Here is a 21,300-nt window from a genome sequence, read left to right on the forward strand (position 1 = left end):
AGCAGATAGCAAGAATGATCTGAGAGAAAATAAATGGAGGAGAGGTTGTACATAGGGGAGAGAAAAGGAGAAGGACAAAGGTTCTTTGCTTGACAGCTGAAGAATATTAGTAGGTTCAAAATGGCTGAAGGACTGTACAAGGGGCAATGGATGGAGGAGTGCTGAAGAACATGGCTGTGCTTTATCAGAAAAAAAATTAAATGCACTTTCCCAAGTCTATATTTATATTCTGGAGCTCTACTGGAATATCTTTACATGATTTACAGCTCAAAAAACTCCTCTTATGTATCTTACAATGACCCTTTATGCAGCCCCCCAGTTCAGCCTCTGTCTGAAACAGGCCATTTTAGCTCCTATCTCTTTAAGGCCCCCCTCCTGATGAGTCCACTCTGTTCTGATTGGTCAGCTCCCAGAAGCTGGACATTGGCAGACTTCCAACAGCTCTGGAGGCTACGTAAACAAACAGTAGTAGTAGGATTTCACTTCTTTTTCTCGTTCTTTATTCAAAATGGAAACTTCTCAAATACATTCATATATGCTTGAGCCTGGATCCGATCCAAAATATGTGAGTGGACAATGTGGACAACCTTAGCAACAAAGGCTACAGAACAGACGATTGTTTGTGGGCATGCGCAGACAATCTGACATCATCACGAGGAGGAAGAGGTAATTTTGCAAACAAAGCATTCAGAGCAGGTCGAAGCCTGGGCTTTTGATTTGCAGAGAGCTCTTTTACATATGTTCACCTCAAGTTTTTGAAATTGATATCTATGTTTAACATAGACATCCAACATTATAATTTAAAAATCACAGAAAATCACAAAAAGCATGATATGTCTTTAAAGATTTGAAAAAATAAGGGGGTTGTCAAAAAGGAGAAAACAAAGAAAAGGAGAAAATTGTTTCACTTTACAATGTAAAGAAGCACAATGAAACTGAGTAACTGAGAATATACAGATTAAAACATTTTAATGTGCTCTGGTTTTTCTTTACAGCTGTTTTAGTTTGTTTTTTGGCCATTTGAGGGCAAAAGAACGAGCTGAAAATGAAACATCTGACATATTATCACCTTGTAAAGTTTTTTACGGCAAATCCCAAACAAATGCCAATATTTCACATCCAGCAGACATGGAACTACATTTGCATTCATTTGGATTTGAGTTACTGGTCACCTGAAGAATCTTAAGTCCAATATTCACTCTCCTTTGTTTCCACCAACTCCTGAGAGGAATATTTGGCTCTTTAGCTGCTTGATGTTCAACTTTCTTCAACTTTTTCTGTGCTCCATTTGGTGTTGGGAAGTTAGCGTAGAGTGGGGTTGATCAGAGCTTTTTTTTTTTTTAACTGAAAACAGCAAAACCTACAATCAATGTCATGCAAAGTCTTTCACATGCATCTTTAATCTGATACAGCCGTTACCATTTCAAACAAAACAATTATTCTGTGATTAGCAGGGAGTTGCCATAACTTGTTCCTGTGACCACTGAAACCACTGACACCAAGACGTTCAGTACCTGACAACATCAAAGACAGTAACACACACACGCACACCTCCCACACGTCTCCTTTTCAAAACACAAATCTTTCATACGCTAATGACACACTATGGCGGTGAGCTATGCACTGAGCAGGGTGGGAAAGATTAGTGAACTGACAGACATTCCTAGCAGCTGATGTCAACGCACTATCACAAAATATGCTCAATATGATGTTACGAACCAAAATATGAACTCCTCGGACAATGTGAGAGCTGATATGTTTGGACGAGGGTGGTCCCCAACTGGCTGACCCAGAGGTCAAAATCATAACTCCTGAGGTAGAAATTCCTCAGGCTTGGTCCAAAGCGAACCCCACAAAGGTGAGAGGTGGAGCAGAATGCCTTTGTTGCCAGACTCTGGAAGCAATACTAGCCAAATGACTGGTTCACGGGCCCACTGACCACAAGGGCACATTCCAGGCATTCTATCCTCAGACAGTGACGTCCTGGTGAGTTTACAGAGGACAGATGTCCTCCTCACAACCTGTGAGGCAGAATGGGGTGTAAGAGACCGAGCAGGGGATCTTTTGATATCATTGTTCTTTCCCACTTCCAGACTGGCTGTGGTTTGAACTCTGGTGAATCACTCTGTATGAGTCCCTGTGAAGCTCATCCATCTGAAAGCCGCCAGAAGTTTATTTAGACTGTGATGTTAGACCAGGAAAAATAACTTTAGACCCTGCAGTTTGTAGTTTCAAGGTCAGGTCATCTGAACTGTGGAACAGAACTCAAGCCTGCATGTCAGAAAAACACTCTGCCTGCTGGAGTGTCCTTGAGCAACAAGACTGAGTGCTTCTCCCAGCCAAATCACAAACAAATGTATTTTCTCATTACCTCTAGTGCTATCCAGACATGCAGATAGTTTTGGTTTTATTTGCCCAGGTTTTGAGATATTCATCTCTGAAGTTTCTTCCTCTGGAATTTTATTTTGGGGCTTAGAATTTAATGGCAGTTGTGACCTAGTTACTATTAGTAGCGGTAGTAGTAATAGTAGCAGTAAAATTATTATCACTAGTGGGTTGGTTGTGAAATCTCCATTTATATCTTCTCATTATGAACCAGAGTGCATCACTGCAAATCTGCCAAGTCAATTACCTGCCCTTCTCTTCAATCTTAAATTTGTCCCGCAGGGTCAGCACTCACAGAGCTTTGAATGAGTTCCACCAGGTGCACATACAGTATTTAGACATGCTATTTTCATCTAATTCACATCCTGAAATGGCTGTTTTATCTGGAATTTACTCTGAATAAAGCAGCTGCATAAACAGGAAAGGCAATTTGCGTGCATGCAATGCTAAACGCCAAGGCTTCCTCCGACACATTTGGCTCTTAGCGAAATGTCAGCGACAGTTTAGAGTTCCATTCCTGATCCAGTTTCCCTCCTGCAGAGAGAAGAGTTTCATTATAGGGGCTTGCTATAGAAAGACGATCTCACTCTAATTAACCTCTACCTTCTGTGGATGGAGATAGAGGCTTTGTGTAGCACGTGTGACTGAACGCAAGCCTCATATCCCCAGTGTAAACATAGCAATTATTCAGGGCTTTTTGCACAGAGCCCTCTGCACTGACAGACTACAAAGAGTTTTGTCTCTGTGGTGGTGTGTTTGACTTCCTTTGCCATACACATGATTTGTCTTTCAGTCAGGCTCGACCATGGGTGGAGCAGCTACTTCCTGTGCAAAGTCAGAAAAAAGGCTGAAAGGGTTAAAAGGGAGCCCACTGACCCACATAAACAAGCACTCTCATTCATGGCCTCTGTTACTCCCTCATTGCTAAAGCCTGACTCACAAATGTTCAAACACCACTGAAGTGCCCCCCCCCCCCCCCCCCCCCCCCCCTTCCTCCAACCCCATCACTACCACCAAACTCTTCTTCTTCTCCCACACAACTCAACCACTCCAGAAAAGCTCTCTCTTGTATCCTCCCCTCGGTTTGAAAGTCAGCATCCACACACCGTACACTTCACAGAGTCATACTGTACATACATACGTGAGCATACACACATACTGTATGCACACACATGCACGCATGCATGCACACACTCAGTCTTTCCCTCACGCCGACACACACAAACACCCCAGGAGAGGGAGAGGTCAACATAACTCTTCTCCCAAGAATGCAGAAAAAGTTTATGTTGCCGTTGGAAAGGGAGAGAGGCATCTTGTGTGAGCTCAGATGAGCAATTATCCTTTTCAGCACACAGACAAAAAAGGGCCCTTTTTCTGGGAACGTGCCTCCCACCAATATTTCTCCCAGCAGCCACAGGAGTACAGCAACATTTGCACTAAATGGGCAAACGTCGATCTGTCACTCTGTAGGAATGTGTTATTTTTACCGTGACTATTTTTACCTCCACTTATTTCCATGGCGCCAAGTAATAAGATTTTGTTTGGACACATAAAAGTGCGACCAGAAAAGGTTCTTGAGGTATTGGTTTTCAAATGTTATTGCACTTTGCATGCAAGTCGCATTGGCCTATATGGCTGGTGGATATTGCATTTTGAATTATGAGCATTGGTGCTCAGTTGGTTTATGGTCCCATCTTACTAAGATGTGGTGACATAACATAAAGTCATGGCATTATAAACACAGAGTAAATTAGATATTATAGGCCATAAAGATAGAAAAAACACACATCTCAAGCAACTGATGCAGGCATCTCCCTGTGTTAAGTAATGATACCAACCTATGTCTGAAGACGTGCACACAACTTTATGGCTGTGGGTTTTGGGGTTGTATAAAGCAAGCTTCTCCGCTGTAACCACTTACTCTCATATTGACTTTTATAAAATGTAGAAGTAAACATTCAGGGCTCTAATCTTATATATGTCCACACCCATATATACACTTCAATATGTGCATGCATGGAGAGTCACAGATGCAACACACACAAGCTTGTAACCATACACACACACACAGTCTGGCACCGCCAAATGATCCTTCCTCTTCTTCCACTGATACAGTGTTTACAACTGGATTCCCACAGTTGATCTGTGATGCCGTCCACACCAACATTTTAGCAGCCGGTTTGTTTATGTGGTCCTTGTCTGTGGCAGGGTATCTTCCATGGCACATTTTCCTTCACGATCAGTGTTTACATCTCCTAATCTACCTCTTCTCTCTCTCTCTCTGTTTCCTTCTCTGTGTTTATCCTGTCCTCTTCACAGTCTTTCTGCCCTCCGCCAAAGATTAATTGAATTGTTTTCTGGCATCTCCACTCACAATATGAACAAATGAGAGGCATGCAAGTGTTTACAGTTCATTTCTCCAGTTGGCAAATCAAACGGACTTCATGTTTTGCTTTGCCTCTGCAATCCCTAGAAATGGAGATTTAGGAGATACAAAAAGACTTCTTCATAAAGTTTCATAAGAAAACACCTCAGAGCAGGAAGTACTTTTGTTAGCTGTTTGCTTTGGTGGCTGTTGTGTGAGTTGTTAAAAATGTGTGAAAATCTACAACCATTTCCTTCAGGAATAGATGCTATTACAAGGATGCTTAGTATGAGGTAGTTTTTGTGTTTCTGTGGCCATCAAAATGAGCAAATTTGGTGTCAAATTCAAGCCAGACAGTTTATAGTTAATATAGTTGTAGTCTTTTTATTCTAAAATGTTCCAAAAATCTTGGAATATACTGTACAGTACATCCAAGACCACATCCTTACAAGACATTTTCTCAAAAATGGTCCAAAAATCCTGGAAAAACTCATGCAATGTTTTTATAAATGAGGCTTGTGATCCCAAACACTGATGCATCACATGCATTGCTTTTTTTTGCCTTCTTTCCCCTCTCAACCTCCCTCTCCTTCCCTCTGACCGTGTTTAAAGGGTGGTTGGCAGACAGAGCTAGTGTAGAAAGAGACAAATCCCCTCCAGACAGGATGGGAGCCCTTATTTACTTTGCAGATAAGGATTGTGGGTAGTGGAGGTAGCAAGGCTTGCTGGCATGTTGGCTTGTTTTCGGGAAGCTTCTGGGATGTCTATGATAAGAACACATTGTGGGGAGGAATGGGCTGTTTCCAAACAATTAAAGAATGCTTAAAATCAAGTGTGTTAGTTCTGGTTCCCAAACTTTTTTTTGTCTGACATACCAACACAGGCTTGTCAAATGAACTCAAGAAGCCTACCCCTTCACTGACACCATGCTGTCTTGTCCAAATGTGTTCATTTGAATTGATTTTAAACAGTTTTATCTTTCCTACCTCAACCTGACTGTGCCTAGTGCACCTAATGCTGCACACCTGTTATCACTGTCACTGATTAAGCAGATGATCTGCCCTACCATCACAAAACACAGAAATCCTTGACAGTAGGACTGAAGCCCTTCAACAAAAAACAACATTGTGGAACACACTACTCAACTGAAACTTGTATTCTGATATTTGTCTAACATGACTGATAAATTGAACAATTAACTGAAACATTGGATTGAATTTAATGATTTAACACACAACAACAACAACACTGATTGTTCGGAACCAAGGCCTAGTGAAAAGGGAGAGGAGCTTTTTACAATGCTATTTATCACTTAATTATACAAATAATAATGTTTTCATACGATTGAATCAATGTGTAGGTCAGTTTGGTCAAGTATGGATCTGTACTGAGTGGCAGTTCTACATTTAACCCTTTATTTGATACATTTAGCTAACTATAATTCAACAATTTATTTGTTAATTCAGCTATTTCAGGTATTATCCATTACTTTGAGCTATATATTCCAACAGTTAATCTATTTCTTTTAGCTAACCATTTCAAATGTTTATCCATTACTTAGCTAGCTATAAATGAGTTTTAGTTAACTATTTCAACTGTTTATCCTGTTGTTTTTTAGCTTACTATTGATTTTTTGGCTACTGTTTCAATCGTTTGTCCATTACTGTTAGCTTATTTCAATTATTTATCCATTTTTAGCTGTTTTAACTGTTTACTTTCAGGTAACTAACTGTCAGGTTAACTAGTTTTCATGCAACCTCAACTGCAACACATACTGCTCAGGTGTTAAAAACTGCATTGTTTTTGTAATCAAACCATAATTTCTATTTTTCTCAATTAGCTGAGCTAGTCCAAGAACTCTAGTATCAAACGTTTGTAAGCCAACTGTGACTACACTTGTATATCTCACTGTACAAGCACACTGTATTTGATAAATGCAGACACAGACACGTCAACTTCTGAGTAGTGTACACATAAAACGGCCCTTTAATCTTTGCAGGGAGGGGAGCTGGAATGCATATTTATTGGTGTGGCATGTCTATGCCAGCCAAGCAAGACCAAGCTGAAGTGTTAAGTGTGTCGAGTGAGAATTACAGCCATGTGTGATCATTGTAATTATGAAGTTCAGAGTAGCTTGCACTCTATTCATCATCACTTGGAGGTGGCTCGTATCTTTCACACATTGACTGATTTGGCTGATGAATGTGTGTGTCGGGGGGCTGGGTGCAGTGGGGTTCCAGCAAAGGTGGAATTCAGAGTTGAATATTTATTGCACTGTTTTGTGTGTGTGTGTTTTTTTGTGGGTGCAGTGAGCATGTGTGTTTACCCAATAGTGTGTATGATGTGATGGGAAGTGACCGAATGAACAGCTCCAAATCACAGCCCATGAACACTTGTTGAAGCAACCGAGCTGTGAATCACGAGTGTGAGTTAACCGTTATGTTTTTCAGCCTTATGCTCACATGGGATGAGCACTGGAGCAAGCAGGTGTTTGAGGTCCTCAAATGAGCCATCATCCACGCCTTTCCAACTCCTATCTCCAAATATCTGATATCTACTCCCCATGGATTCATAACAAGACTGACTTGAGTGGTGTTTTTCCAGTCGCTGTCTCCGCCCCTTCCCATCATTCTCACTTATTCTCAGTCTTGCCGCTTCAGTTGCTGTTGGCATCCATTGTAGGCATATCTATCACCAAAATGCACGCTAGTCTTAGATGCCTCAGTGGAATTGGGATGAAAACAAGGCCTTCCAGCATTCCCAAACATCCTGCTCAAGTCCGATGGACGCTCATTCCTCCAATCAGTGAATCATCTGTGTGTTGACAGACAAGATGAGTGAGAAATGAAGACACCTGTGGAGGGAGGAGCTGTGGAAATCCATGGCATGACTATCTTTACAGCAAGTTGGTTATCATAGCGGAAATGTTGGTTCATTTGCACTTTCCCTGCACAGCATAAAATTACAAAGATGCATTTGTGTGTGTGTGTGTGTGTGTGTCTAGATAGATTAGAGAGAGAGACAGAGAGAGAGAGAGAGAACAAGAGAACAAGAGGGGCAGAGTGAGAGGTTTGTCTATCCTTGTGCTCATTTTAATCCTGAAAAAAAATTACTGTTTCCATTTCACAATAGAGCCACTGTGCCTTTGTATGGGACAAAGAACCTAGTGGGCCAGCAGTATTTCATTAACATCAAAGAAGTGAGTCAGGTACACTGCAGTTTCAACTTATGTTGTTCAACAAATCAGCAATTAGCCCATTCTTGTGCTTTGGCATCATCATCCTCTGGTTTAATTGAACTTATGTAAGAGTGTCCCCTTACTGCAGCATGCCTGCTTTGTTTGGATGCTTTAGCAATGATGATGTGGGTGAAATCTCGTGAATGTTTATACCCCGTAGTGTTTACATGTTTACGAGTGTGCGTTTACGAGATAGCGGCTGTGATCCGTCACTGGATTAAAAATAGATGAGGGCAGCAGCCTTTTCATTTGCCTTTCCCAAAGGCAATGATACACGGGGCAACTTCTTGGGCAACTTTTAATTGACAGCTATCTAATTAGAGCTAGCTTAGCATTTAAAGGTGTAATAAGTAAGATTTTACTGGCTCTGCACAGTATAACCACAAATTTATCAGCAGGGGTTTGCAAGTGTTGCTGATCAATACCAGTTGTCAAGTCAAGTCAGTTTATGTATAGAGCCACAAAACAAGTTTAAGTTTTGAATAAATAAATAAGATTTTGGTAAAATAATAAAAACCCAACAGCACTCCACAGAGAACAAATATGAAGGGGAAGCTCTAATAATGAGTCGTAAACTATTCCACTGTTTAGGGTCAACAGTAGAAAAAGGCCGATCAACCCCTGGATTTTAACAGGAAGCATGGAACGAAGAGCTATGATTGGTTAGCAGATCTGAGGAGTCTGAACATGGAATAAGGTATGTGGAGTTCAGAGACAAAATCGTGCCACATGCAGTGCTTTAAAGCAAATAAAAGAATCTTAAAATCAACTAGATTCATCAAATCAATCATAAAAGAGGTCATTAGCCACTGAGTACTCTGCAATTTGTTTAGTTTCTCAAAGACCTGTTTGTTCATACAGCAAAAATCAATTAAAAAAAATATCAATCATAACTCCAGACACTTCAAATCTTCCATAGACCTGCCAAACAGTAAACATTTTGAATTGTCATTGCAGGAAAAGCACAGGTGTAACTAATAACATCAGTGATGGCTGTATTCCATTCAGGGGTGCCAATAAGCCATGGGCTGTGTTCAGAATCGCATGTAACATACGATTCATACTAAGTATGACATCAAATTGAGTAAGTAGTGTGCACCAACTGCATAGTATGTGGATTTTGTGTACGTGAGAAATGCCCGGATGTATACTAGATTAGCAAGAATTTCTGAGTATGCAGTGTGAGCTTACTGGACATACTCAACTGCTCCTAAATACATTGCATCTCTTCAGATTGTGACATGACAGAGAATATAAGCCAGGTTAAACACTGTTAATATGTCACCTTATCCAAATAACACCTGATTGGAAATTTGAGATGTGAAGAGCCGCTGATTTGGTGAGACTGGCTGTCAGTCATGTGATGCGGTCACATGACTGTCTTGCTTGAGTATACTTAGTGTGAACAGTCTGCTGGTAATGGCATACTTAATTGTTCATTTAGTAGGGAGTATGCCATACATACTGATTGGTTATGTAGTAGGCAGTTTGTTAGCATGCAATTTTGAACACAGCCATGGATGCCAATGAGCCAGCGTGCACAGTATCAGGGCCCTGGCACAGGATCTCCCAAATGGAGTGCAGAGATTATCATTGTGATAAGTTACACCTGCGTTTGACAGGTCAAAATATCCGCTGTAATGCAGAGTCAGCATTAGCAAAGCAAAAATCATATTTTACAAACTTCTACCAGTACCCTCATAAGCTCAATACTTCACTCTATAGTCTGCAGCAAATTGACATTTTGGACACTTATGAATCATTGTCATTTTGCATAATCTCACAGGTAGGTTGCATGACTTTAATTTTCAGGTCTATAAAATGTGATGAATGTGGGATTGTTAGCATGCAGTGCAGTGCCATGTATACTGTTTTTTGATTTCACTGTGGAATTTTTGAGGATAATAGGACTATATAGAGCCTCAATTTCACACTCAAAAGTCAGTCACTCAAATAAAATTGCGGACAGTACATAAAGTGCATTATATAGTGTAGCGACAAGACATTACCTCGTTTTGCTGGTAATTTTTCTAGACCCTTGCTTAGTCTCCTCCTTATAACTGCCATTCCCTGAACTCACGGGAAGATAAACACTCCCTCTAACTCTCTGCCAATCAAAGGTAAATTATGTTATCTCACACAAATCACTGTGATAAGTAGCTGGAATGACTGACAGGGGTCACAGCTCCTAAGCTGACAACATGTTCACATGTTTTTTTATCATTAGCTTTATCATTAACTGCTATCTCTGAACACAACGACATATGTGGTGTAACAATGAAACTTTGACATGTCTGTGTTACTAGTCAGGTCTTGGGGTAAAGGGCTAAGTATCAATACTAGTCCTAACTCGGAGTGTGTAGAAAAGGGGGAAACGAGGGAGGAAACAGAATGATTTCCAAGACTAGAGAAATAGCCATGGTGGGTTAGCTTACCTGGTCTTTGCTTACGTATGCAGTGAGCTCCGGCTGGGCCTTTCAGTTCAGTTTAGGGTGTCGTTGGATGGATCTCCGAAATAAAACAGAGCTGGTTTACCACAAAAGTCCATGAGCAAGAAAGGTGTGAAGCTTTAGTGTCCTGAGTAGTACTTCCAAAACTGGCGTCTCTTGTGTTAGCTTAACACGCACCAGTCATTCAACTGCCGCGCTCCCACAGCTGAGCCTCATCACATCATTAGATAACTCTAGTGGATGTGCGTGCACCTCACAGTGACGTCCTTTTCACCGACACCCAGCTTAACCACACCTCATTATCTCTCAATGAAAACCAGTCCAAAGTGTTTAGGAAAAGGAAAAAGGAAAAAGAGGAACTATAACCCCTCCTATCACTCCTAACATCTGGTAGTAGTAAATAGGGATTGATTTCGAACAGCTGTCATTGCATCTTGTCTTGCTAACGTCATGTCATGCTAACATTTAGCTAGCTTTTACTCCTGTCGCTCCGCTTCACATAAGTCATTTGCACTCTGCAGAGACATGGATACTGTAAAATTTAGCAGAGTTGGGAAGATAACATTATACTAAAAAAATTTGCTGTTACCAAATTGGTGGTGAGCTTCTAAAATTGTGAGTTGTTTAGTAGAACAAGCATTCAGCCAAAGCTTTAATCACAATGTGTCTTTGGAAAGATTTCTTTGGAAATCAGTGCATCCCTCCCCTTAAAATAAAGCTACTGATGTTGTAAAAGACATTTTTACTGCATTTTTAGTAATGTTTCTCTACACTATGACTGCATGTAGTGTCAGGAAACAGTTCTTTGTTTTTAGAACACAAATCCATTAAACTCATTATGTAGATTCAAGTGTGGATACTGTGTGGGTAGGTATCCAACTTGTTGTAGTGCCCTTGTGATGTGGTTCAAAATATTCCCAATGCCTGACTATTAATCCCTTCTGCTCAATTCAGGTCTCTGTTGCTATGTTTAATGTAGAAAAACAACTGCAACTAACTTGGACAGGCAACGTCATACTAATGATGAAGAGAAATTGAAAAGCTGAAATGTGCATGTGGTCCACATGCTTAGTGTTCCTCCATAACCCCCACCAGTACTAAGCCACAGCATTTCAAAATGTGCTGTAAGCTAGGTTTAGCTAGGCCTTTCTGACACTAGGAAATTGGAAACATCCAAAAAATAATATTTTTCCAGAGTTAAGGATGACAAATTACAATTTATCTCAAACAAAGGGGTCTCTAAACCCTTCATCCTATGAAAACTTTTATAAATATACCCTTTAATCGATTTGATGAAAGTTTAACAATGTTGCATGAGTTCCTGCTGTTGAGTTCTGTCTCTACAATTATCATGTGTTCAAATGAAGTCAGTTCATTATCGAAGGCAGATGTTCATTTAGCTGACACTGCTAATTGCCAGTCTCCTCCTGTGTATGTGTGTGTGTGTGTGTGCGTGTGTGTGTGTGTTTGTGTGTGTGTGTGTGTGTGTGTGTGTGTGTATGTATATATACTCAAAACACACAGCAGGCAAAAACCCAGAGAAAGCCAGAAGTGATCCAATCTGACTCCAGGCCATCTGTCTCTGCCAGAAGAAATGATAGAGGGAACAGTGATAAATTATTTCTCTGCTTGTGATCTTCAGGGCAGCATTCTTCCTTTTCCACAAGCATATGTGACCCCTGTCTTCCTTTTTTAACTGCTGCCTTCCTCTAGATGCATGTTTTATCCTCTTCCAATTGTACCAGTTTCTCAACCTTGTTCTTCTGCGGTTGGGTCTGCGTGTTGTGTCGTGTGGCCGCCAAGGCCTCCATAAGCAGCAGATGGATTCGATGGGGTCCCTGAGCATTTTGAGCTCCATAACCAAGATCATGTGATGATGTGACACCCAAGGGACGACAAAGGGAAAGACTGATCTCATCCCTTTTCCATAAAAGTCACCACCCTTGTTTAGGCTGTGTAAGTCTGGAAAAAAACAGATGCTGAAGCAATTTAATGTGGAGTTTGTGAAGAATTAGGGATGGGAATTCTCTGTGGTGGCTGCACCCTAAAGCCAGACCCACTGTAGTTTCACATTGCCATTGCCTGCATCCACATTACATTTGCACTGTGCCAGTGCAGCAGAAAGTACTGGCAAAACCCGCAATCAGTGGTAACATACCAAAAGTGGGGTTTGTGTTTCTTACAACTAATCTGCATACCCAGTCTGCCAACATGCAAGAATTTAACTTTAGATTGTTTCATTTTCCATTGAGTCAAAATAGATCAGCACTACAGATACAGTTTGATGTCACTGCCAGATGTCACATCACCATCTTCACTACAGCACCACAATTTTAATTGATACCAATTCTTTAGTTAGTGGAGTAATATTACTTTTTGCTGCACTGGCCACACCAACTAGGTGTCCATAAAATACAAGTGGAGGTTAGCCGCTAAACCTTGTACACTAACAATGGTCAACTCTTTTGCCACATTTTCCACCTTTTGGGTGTGTAGCATGTGTTGCTAATGTGCTGGAGGCTTACACCATCACATAAACATTTTGCATTTGACTGAATATCTGAGGACTGCATGTGCTATCAATAAGGATACCAGAGAACGCACTTTGATTTAAGTAAACTGTTAAAGGCCCCTTTACACTGTGCTTTATCGGGCTGTCCCAGACTCACAGTGAAAGAAATGTGACAAAATTTTTGATAGCCAATCAAAAACAGTGGCCCTAGATTATATTGTGAAAAGTAAAGTAGTAAAAGCAAATAAGAAAATGAGTCCACCAATGGCCCATTTAGAGCTTTGGCAAACAAAGACAGGCTGCGTCAAAACTGTGTGACTGTTGCTATGACCCCTGTTACAAATCAGCCAATCAGAAAAAAACAGCTTCACTATCTCCTCTTTAGAGTTTATAAGAGTTATAAGTGCCAGTGCAATAGCCAAAATGTATTTACTGGTTTGCTACCTTTTCAAAACATGTAAGCAACACAGATGGATGATGCAAATTGATGCCATGTCTGTGCTTGAATTTTTGTTTTTTATTCACAATAGCCCTACAATTGATCTGACATACTTAACCTCAAAACTCATCATACTGACACAGATTGCAACCAACAACTTTCTAGACACACAGTTCTGATTTATTATTTCTTAAGAAGGTTTGTCATTGTGTTTGTACATTGTGGGTACTATTGTATTTTGACTATGGTATGCTGTTTTTGGATTCACCCATTATAAATCAGAACTATATCAGGTTTTGTTCATTTTAAGCGCTTATACCAAAGGAGGCAAACCATTTTGCTATTCCTGTGATTTTCAATATTTCATGGAGATCGTACCATCATCATGTTAAAAGTAAGCATTTTGCAGGAGAATCCAAACCAGATTCTGAGAGGTGTTGTATTTACTGTGCAGCATGAATTGCATTCAAATCATGGATGAAAATATTACATATAACAATTTTATTGAAGCAAGCTCAGTGTTGCATCTATGCCTCTAACAAATTAATAAATTCTGCAACAACGGCAAATAACGGTCATATATAACTGTGGCACATGTGGGACAGCTCCTTTAGCATATGGTCGCTCTTTCATTTTCCAACTTCAACGCCTCCACCTCCACCCCTCTGTGTCCTTGACGCCCTGCCTTCTCCTCTCCTCCTTGATTTGGCTACCACCACTTGAGGTCATACAGTCTTTGATGTGAAGCTGTTTGGCATCGCCTCTCATGAGGAGGAGCCATCTATGCTGCCTTTGATCACAGTCTTGATCTAAGTGATGGAGCAGGGTTTATGTGGTAGCTGTCTGCCGCCATCCTCTCACAGCTGGTCCTCTGCTTCCCCCGCAGCTTCCTGCTTAACTCTGACACCTGTGTTTGGTTCCACTGACAGGTAAATCACGACAACGACCTTGCATAGCTTGCACTGAACTACTCAATCTACTGTATGCCGCCTAGCCCACATACTCTCAATCTATGTCTTTCACCACTAGCCTATGACGGCCAGACCCAACGATCATACCAGTGATGAAATGGTCTGTCCCCGTATACAAGCAGCCTGACTTGGAAAATTAATTAGGTCAAGGAAGATGGGGGTGCAAGAAGGGGGAGGTTAGACGTGGGCATGACTTTCGTCTTTACAGGCAGCCAGAAAAGCTATGTTTACATAGGGGGGACAGAAAAACATACATGTGCATTGACAAGTGGGACTTTCATGTGCCATAATGTTGTGTTAATGAGTAAAACAAGCAGGACCGTGTGTGAAAAAGCTGCACGTCACCAAGCCGAGCACCTTCTGCAGCTGTGAATTTAAACATACATCCACACACATGCTAGGCTTGTACATAAACAGACACACACTCAAACCACATGTTGGCACAAGCAACTAAGTGACAGAACTCTACACAGTGCTGTAGGCAAATAGGTGACTCACACAGCTCAAGTGTTGACACATATTCTGGTTAAGAGCTATAGAGAAGCAGAAAAGGTCACCTGCACACCTGCACACATCATGGTACAAGGACTTTTCACTTTATCATCTCCTCTGGTCAACTCCTACCATTAGTATTTGACTTAATGGCTGTTAGACACACACAAGGTGCCTCTCTATGGAGACACACAGTGAGGAAGTGAACAAGTCTGTATTCTTTACTGAAGATGGGATGCGAGAGGCTCTATGCGTGCAAAGCCTCCATTCATCATTGTCAGTAGCCTTGTGTTGTCTGGCCAACCCCCAAAAAGCTCAGGGATGAACCATTGACTCCTGTAAAAGGGGTTTCCACTTAGCCATGGCTCTATAAAAAGGGCCAATGCACTTAGTGTGCTGTTAATTACCCCCACTTCAAGTGAAGCAAAACCCCCGTTAACTTAACATAATGGACTCTGTCACCACTTCTTCTGAGTAAATGATGGGGCTGTTGTCGACGCAAGAGGTTTAGATACATATCTAAGGATTACTTGATGGTAGGTCTCATGAAAACAGAGTAAAAATGCAAATTGTTTTTTTGAATTATCCTTGTTTGTATTTGTTTAATTTTTTTCACTGATGGTGCTTCTGATATTATTTGGAGGACTTGAGAACTACTATATTATTTTGTTGTTCTTCTTCTTCATCATCCTTGAGTTGAGGGGGTATTTGTTCTGTTTTGCACTTATTGGTATTTTAATTTAATTACAAAGACTACGAGTCAGTAGCCTCACTAGCATCTATGTCTATGTTGGCTAACTGGTCCTTTGAGCTAAATGCTAATGTAAACATGCTAATCACAGCAACAATGCTTACATGCTGCTGTTTAGTAGGTATAATGTTTACCATGTTGACATTTTAGTTTAGCATCTTAGTATGCTAACACTCAGAATTAACAATAAACACAACTGAGGCTTATTGGAATGTCAAAAATGTACATTTGACATGATGATGGTGCAGGATGAAGTCAGGAGATCACCAAAGTTATTGAAATTCATCCTGTGGGGGGAACATAAATGACTGTACCTAATTTCATGGCAAACTGCCCAATAATTGTGGAGACATTTCACTCTGAACTAAAAATGCCACCCCACGTGGGTGCTAGATGAAAATTCAGGGGATCACAAATAATTAGGAGTCATTGTCAAGTTATTTGTGCCTCTCAATCCAGTAGATGTCAAGATATTTCAGTCTGGACCAATATGGTGGACTGGTTGGCATTCCCAAAGTCCCATCACTAGTTTGGATTAAAAAGAATCATCCTTTTCTAAAAGTAACTGATGTAGAAAGGGACTGACCCATCGTATAAGCACACAAACAAAAACTCGTGGCCAGAGCAGTACAAGCGTGAGGCTGAGAATATCTGGCCTAGTTCTGAACTAGCCCTCTTTAAATTGGTACACATCTCAAGGGCATCTGGCCTCAGTGTTTATCGGTCTTTTTAAAGACAACTGTGTTTGTTTGTGTGTGTGTGTGTGTGTGTACATGAGTGTTTGCACCCTTGTGGTTTTCCACATGACTTTTAAACAGATATTATTGGTCTAGTGAGGACCCAGGCTGATGAAGACCTTGCTTCTTCTCAGTTTGAATATAAAGTGAATGGTGTAGCAGCTAGTGAGCCAGTACTGGAGAAAAATGCTAGAGTCAAATTCAATTACCTTAAGTGGACCTGACTCAAAATGAGAATGGGTCTGTTTCAAATTGGGCCTGTTTTCAACTCACAAAACACCCATTTTACCCCACTAAATGTAATATGAGCTCAGAGGCAGTGCCACTGAGATTAAGACTTTTACAGACAAAAGGGGCTATCAACACTTAGTGTCTATAACTCAACACAGCAGAGTCACTGTAGATGGCAAATTATCACCAACTGTCAATGCCCTTCTTTTGGGGGGTCGGGATTTCCTGCGATCGCTGTCTTATTGAAAAGTCGTTGGAGTAATGTTTCACTTAGAACTCCAGACCAGCGCACTGGTCATTGTCCTGCAGTGACAGTGGCTTCTGGAAGTCTTTTAATAGCCATTACAGTAAAATATTACCTGTAGGAAGCAAAGGAAGCCCAGACAACCATGTGTCAAACAGACCAGCCCAAGGTAATATCCGCTCGCTATTCATCTGCCTGCTTCAGCAGAGAGGTTCATCTGACATATGAACCGTTTCCCACATGCAAACATGTACTGCATCTCACATGAGACCGTTTGTCTAATTTAATTTGTTTAATCTTTTAGCGAATCAGTTGTACTTTTTGTCAATGAAGATCTTACCTTTGCAGAGAGTGAGTGCAAGAGAGGGAGAGAGGTAAATTACATAATGAGATCAAGGGCCAGAGTGTTTGTGTGACCCATTTTGACGAGCAGTAAGCAGACACGATCTGAGAACTATTATGCACTCTGACAGGTCCGAATGAATGGAATGGGCCATTTCTCTAATGTGGAACAGGGATGGGGGGCCTTGGATACTTCAAATGTTTCAAATTCAGCAAAACAGTGACCTCCCTCAAGAGAACTGCGAAAATAAATCCCCAGTCACACACTCCAACCACAGGAAAAGAGAAAAATGGGCCCTGTCTACACAGCGCACTCGCTCGCTTTCTCACCAGCACGTGAGACAAAGTGAAAAAGTATGTGGCGATCCACTTGTATTATGTTGCATGTTTTCCTGTGTATTTCATGTTTTTATTGTGTGTTGAAGATGATAAATACTGAATACTGGGTGTCCGTTTTTGTGCTGCATGTCTATCTGTGAATCTTCTGTGTAAAACAGATCATGTCTGTGTGTTCTCAAGTTATGTGTATGAGTGTGTCCTAATGGAGCCACTGAATGACCACTTGTAATACTCGTATGTGTGTGTGTGTGTGTGAATTGTGCAGAAGGTCTGTTTTCTCCATTTTCTATTCCCCTCTCGTCTCTTGTTCTCTGTATCGTCTCCCGCTGTCAGTCTGCCCACTAGGCCAGCGTCTCTGGACCTCTGCCATGAGGAGGCCACTTTCTGGCTCCAGTGGTGTGTGCTGAAAAATCCCTACTTGAACTCCACCGACCCTCCAGCTTTGTGAGAATCCAGCTTCTGGCTAGTGGGTTGTTGGTTTGAATCCCAAAGCTGGCTGGTAGAGGTGCAGAACAAAAAGAGGTCATATGCATCATGAACCAAAATATTAACTTAATTGGCTTGGTTATGACTCCAAAATGTAGTCCTTTCTGTTTGCAAACATTCATGTAAGAGGGCCTTACACTGTGCATTACACATGCACATTGTGAACTCATGTTTATTGCCTTAAACATGTCCATGTCCTATTCCAGAAATCTAAAATCAGTTTGTTTGAAGATGTTTAAATTGGGGTTTGTGGCAAACTGAGGTATTTGGAGAACGTGAACTTGTTACCAAGGTCAGACATTTGTTCTTTATGAGGACATTCAAGCTGTTTAGTTCATGCAGACAAATGTCTGTTTGTATAAAAGCTGCTGTATTTTTTCATTTAAGAGATTTTTCCCTACATTTTTGCACTAAACCATAAGAAAATACAATTTAAAAAGTATGAAAGGTAAAATATTTTGCACATTTTACACCTAAGAAGAAATAAAGAAGTATATTTTTACAGTCACAGTTTGTTTGTTTGTACAGTTTCTTTTCATAGTGAAAATATTGGAAGTATATTGAACCTTGTACTGTATTCTACCAAACCATTAACTGAATGCATTGTTACACCTTTCCTGACTGGCACAATTACACATGAATATTAAACATGAATATTGCTGCTACAATAGAAGACTATGGTTGTAGTTCCTAATATACATACTTACGGGGTAAGTATGTATATATGCAAGTTTGAAGCATATACAGTATATATCTGGTAGTAGGCAGCACCTTTCGGCGGAACAATAAAGGTTAAAAAAGTTCACAGTACAAATTTCAACCCCATAACTCTCAGTCTTCCAAACTTCTGCTCACTGGTCATGCTTCTTAGCCCATGTCAGTCAGTCTGTGAGCATGCCTGCAGAGACAAGGAAACCATAAAACCATGAAGTGCTTCTTTTCCTTCCCTCCAACACATTTCTCTTTCGACTGGGCTTTTTTAGCATACTGAGCAGGCGGCGGCGGCAGGAGGAGGCTGATGGAGAGGGCCACCTGAACAAACCCAGTGTGGAACCAGGCAGCCAGGACAGCCAGGCCCAGCCAGATTTATGACCCTCCACCCCTCTTTTCCCACACAGAGGCCCCTCTCTGGAGCTTCTGGATGTATTGGACCCTGTCTATTACTTTTTGTCACCTCTGTCTACCCCTGCTTCCTCTCCCTTTCCTGTCCCACTTACACATTTTTATTTCTTATGTCCATTTATCTCCTCTCCTTCTCTGTTTCTCTATCTTGGTATCTCTCTCTCTCTTTCTCCCCCCTCCTTTTCTCCCAGACATCCTGGCCAGCTGTTCATCCAGACAGGGTGTCTACAGCTGTCTGTGCGAAGCGGAGTTGCAGTTCCAGAGGTAGGTCGCATAGCCTGTGGCGTGGAGCTCTTTCCCAACACCTCTGTCTCCTCTGTTCGCAGCATCCATGACCTGAGCATGACCCTGACACTACAACTACATGTTTTCACCAAACCACCCACACACACTGCGCGGAGCTAGTCTAGAGGAGTTAGCCCTGTGGAAAATATACTAATGCAATACATTAGAAGCACAAGATACACAAAAAAAGCATTTTGTACTTGACAGCTCTATAAAACCAAGAATAGCTTTGAGGGTGTAGCATTTACAGTACAGTAAATACACATGAAATGAAAAAAAGTGCTCTCAGACCTCCTTCTTTCTTTTTTTTCTTTCTCTCACTCTCCACCCAGCAACAGCGAAGCCTTGGCAGAGGCTACACATTGCCCCAAGTAGAAGTCAAACCACTGACTACAGACATTCAGTAAATGGGGGGAAATTTCCCCAGACAAGGATAAACTCCGTTACAACACCCCACGAGACAAGGGGTAGTAAAACCAAATGAAGTGTGCAGCAAATTAGGCCTGCTTTGCAGCAGATATTGCAATAATTAATCTAGCCCTTGCACGCTTTTCTGCTGTGGTATTCTGTTCTGTTGGCCAAGTCAATCTTAGATGAGGGACTTGAAGAAGTCTCAATTCACTTTTTTCCAGAAGAGGAAAATTTTAAACTATACCTTCAAATATATTTGCTTTGGGAGCCATGTTTCCAAGTTATTTGTCATTATTTCTGATAAATAATGACCTTAAAAGTTTACATAGCTGCGTTCCTGTTGTTTTTTCGAGTTCCAGGGTAATTGTCAAGATACTGTAGGACAAAATCAACATTCCTCTCTGCTTCAACAAAGGAAGAGTTCGATTATTGGGGTCAGCAGCTTAAAACACTTGAAGCAACATCATACTAAACTGCAAGTGAACTCAAACTTACAACAGCAGTCTCTGTTTTGCCACACGGTGTTGACCAAATGTTATGAATCTTCCAAGCCTTGGGAAGCATGGTTTATTACTTATGGGGGGCCTCCAGTGTTTCTTGGTTGGTTGTTACAGTAAACTGTGTTGCCATCCATGCTGCATGGCAGAGACCTGAGACCTCGGAGATGGACGTGTTTACTCTGCAGTTAATCACCATGTCTGATGCGGCCTCTCTGGACGTGTGAGGGGGGAAATGCCGGCTAAATGCAGTCACCACGACCTAATGAGGTGGTTTAGCTGCAGCAGCGTGCCTTCAGCCGTACTCTGTAATTCAGAGACACCGACTCCACAGTACCCCTGGCCAGCCTGCGTCACAAGTGCGTTCGTCCGTATTCGCCATGTCGCCCACAACGCCGTGAAACATGTTGAACGGCTGCTCTAAGAGACTGGGGTCCAATGGGCCGTCAATCAATGTGGAGTGTGTGGTTTGAAAATGGGGAGAATGGGGAGAACGTGGAATGGTTACAGAGAAAAGTGAATTGCAGTTTCACCGATTTTCGTGGGGCAAACGTCAATCTTCCCATATGAATGCAAAATGAATTTAAAATAATTTTGCATGCAAACATACTGTATATCTCTCTCTCTCACGTACATATGCAGAAGACAGTGCAGAGCAGGCCTTTCTCCTCCTCTCTGTCCTCGTGGCACAGCAGTGCTGTTCTTGGCAGCCCCTGGTGCTGTAGCTCCACTCCTCGCTAATGGTTAAACAGCATGCCCATGCCATGCTCACTAATGACAGGCTAGGCTTATTCCACTGAAGTGGCGCTTTTCAGAGTCAACGGTGCACAAAGAGCATATCGAGCACCTCCCAAAGCAGCTGAGGTGCTGTGAGGACAACATCTAAACGTGCAAGAATGCACACATGTATTAACAAACACAGAAAGTGTCTGCTTACACTGATTTTCATGGTGACTGATGGATACAGACTGAAACACACACAAAGCCTCAGATTTTTGTTTAC

General features: G+C 41.4%; 1 long non-coding RNA gene across 1 annotated transcript; it reads right to left on the bottom strand.

Moving 5' to 3' along the window:
* Positions 1-6,307: 6,307 nt before the first annotated feature.
* Positions 6,308-11,254, bottom strand: LOC122985510. The gene is made up of 2 exons (XR_006404134.1): positions 10,424-11,254; positions 6,308-7,564 (listed from the first exon to the last, which is right to left on the bottom strand). It is a non-coding gene; the product is annotated as an uncharacterized LOC122985510 (long non-coding RNA).
* Between the last annotated feature and the right edge of the window lie 10,046 nt (positions 11,255-21,300).

This window comes from Thunnus albacares, chromosome 7 (assembly GCF_914725855.1).
Source record: "Thunnus albacares chromosome 7, fThuAlb1.1, whole genome shotgun sequence".
Taxonomy (NCBI): Eukaryota; Metazoa; Chordata; class Actinopteri; order Scombriformes; family Scombridae; genus Thunnus; species Thunnus albacares.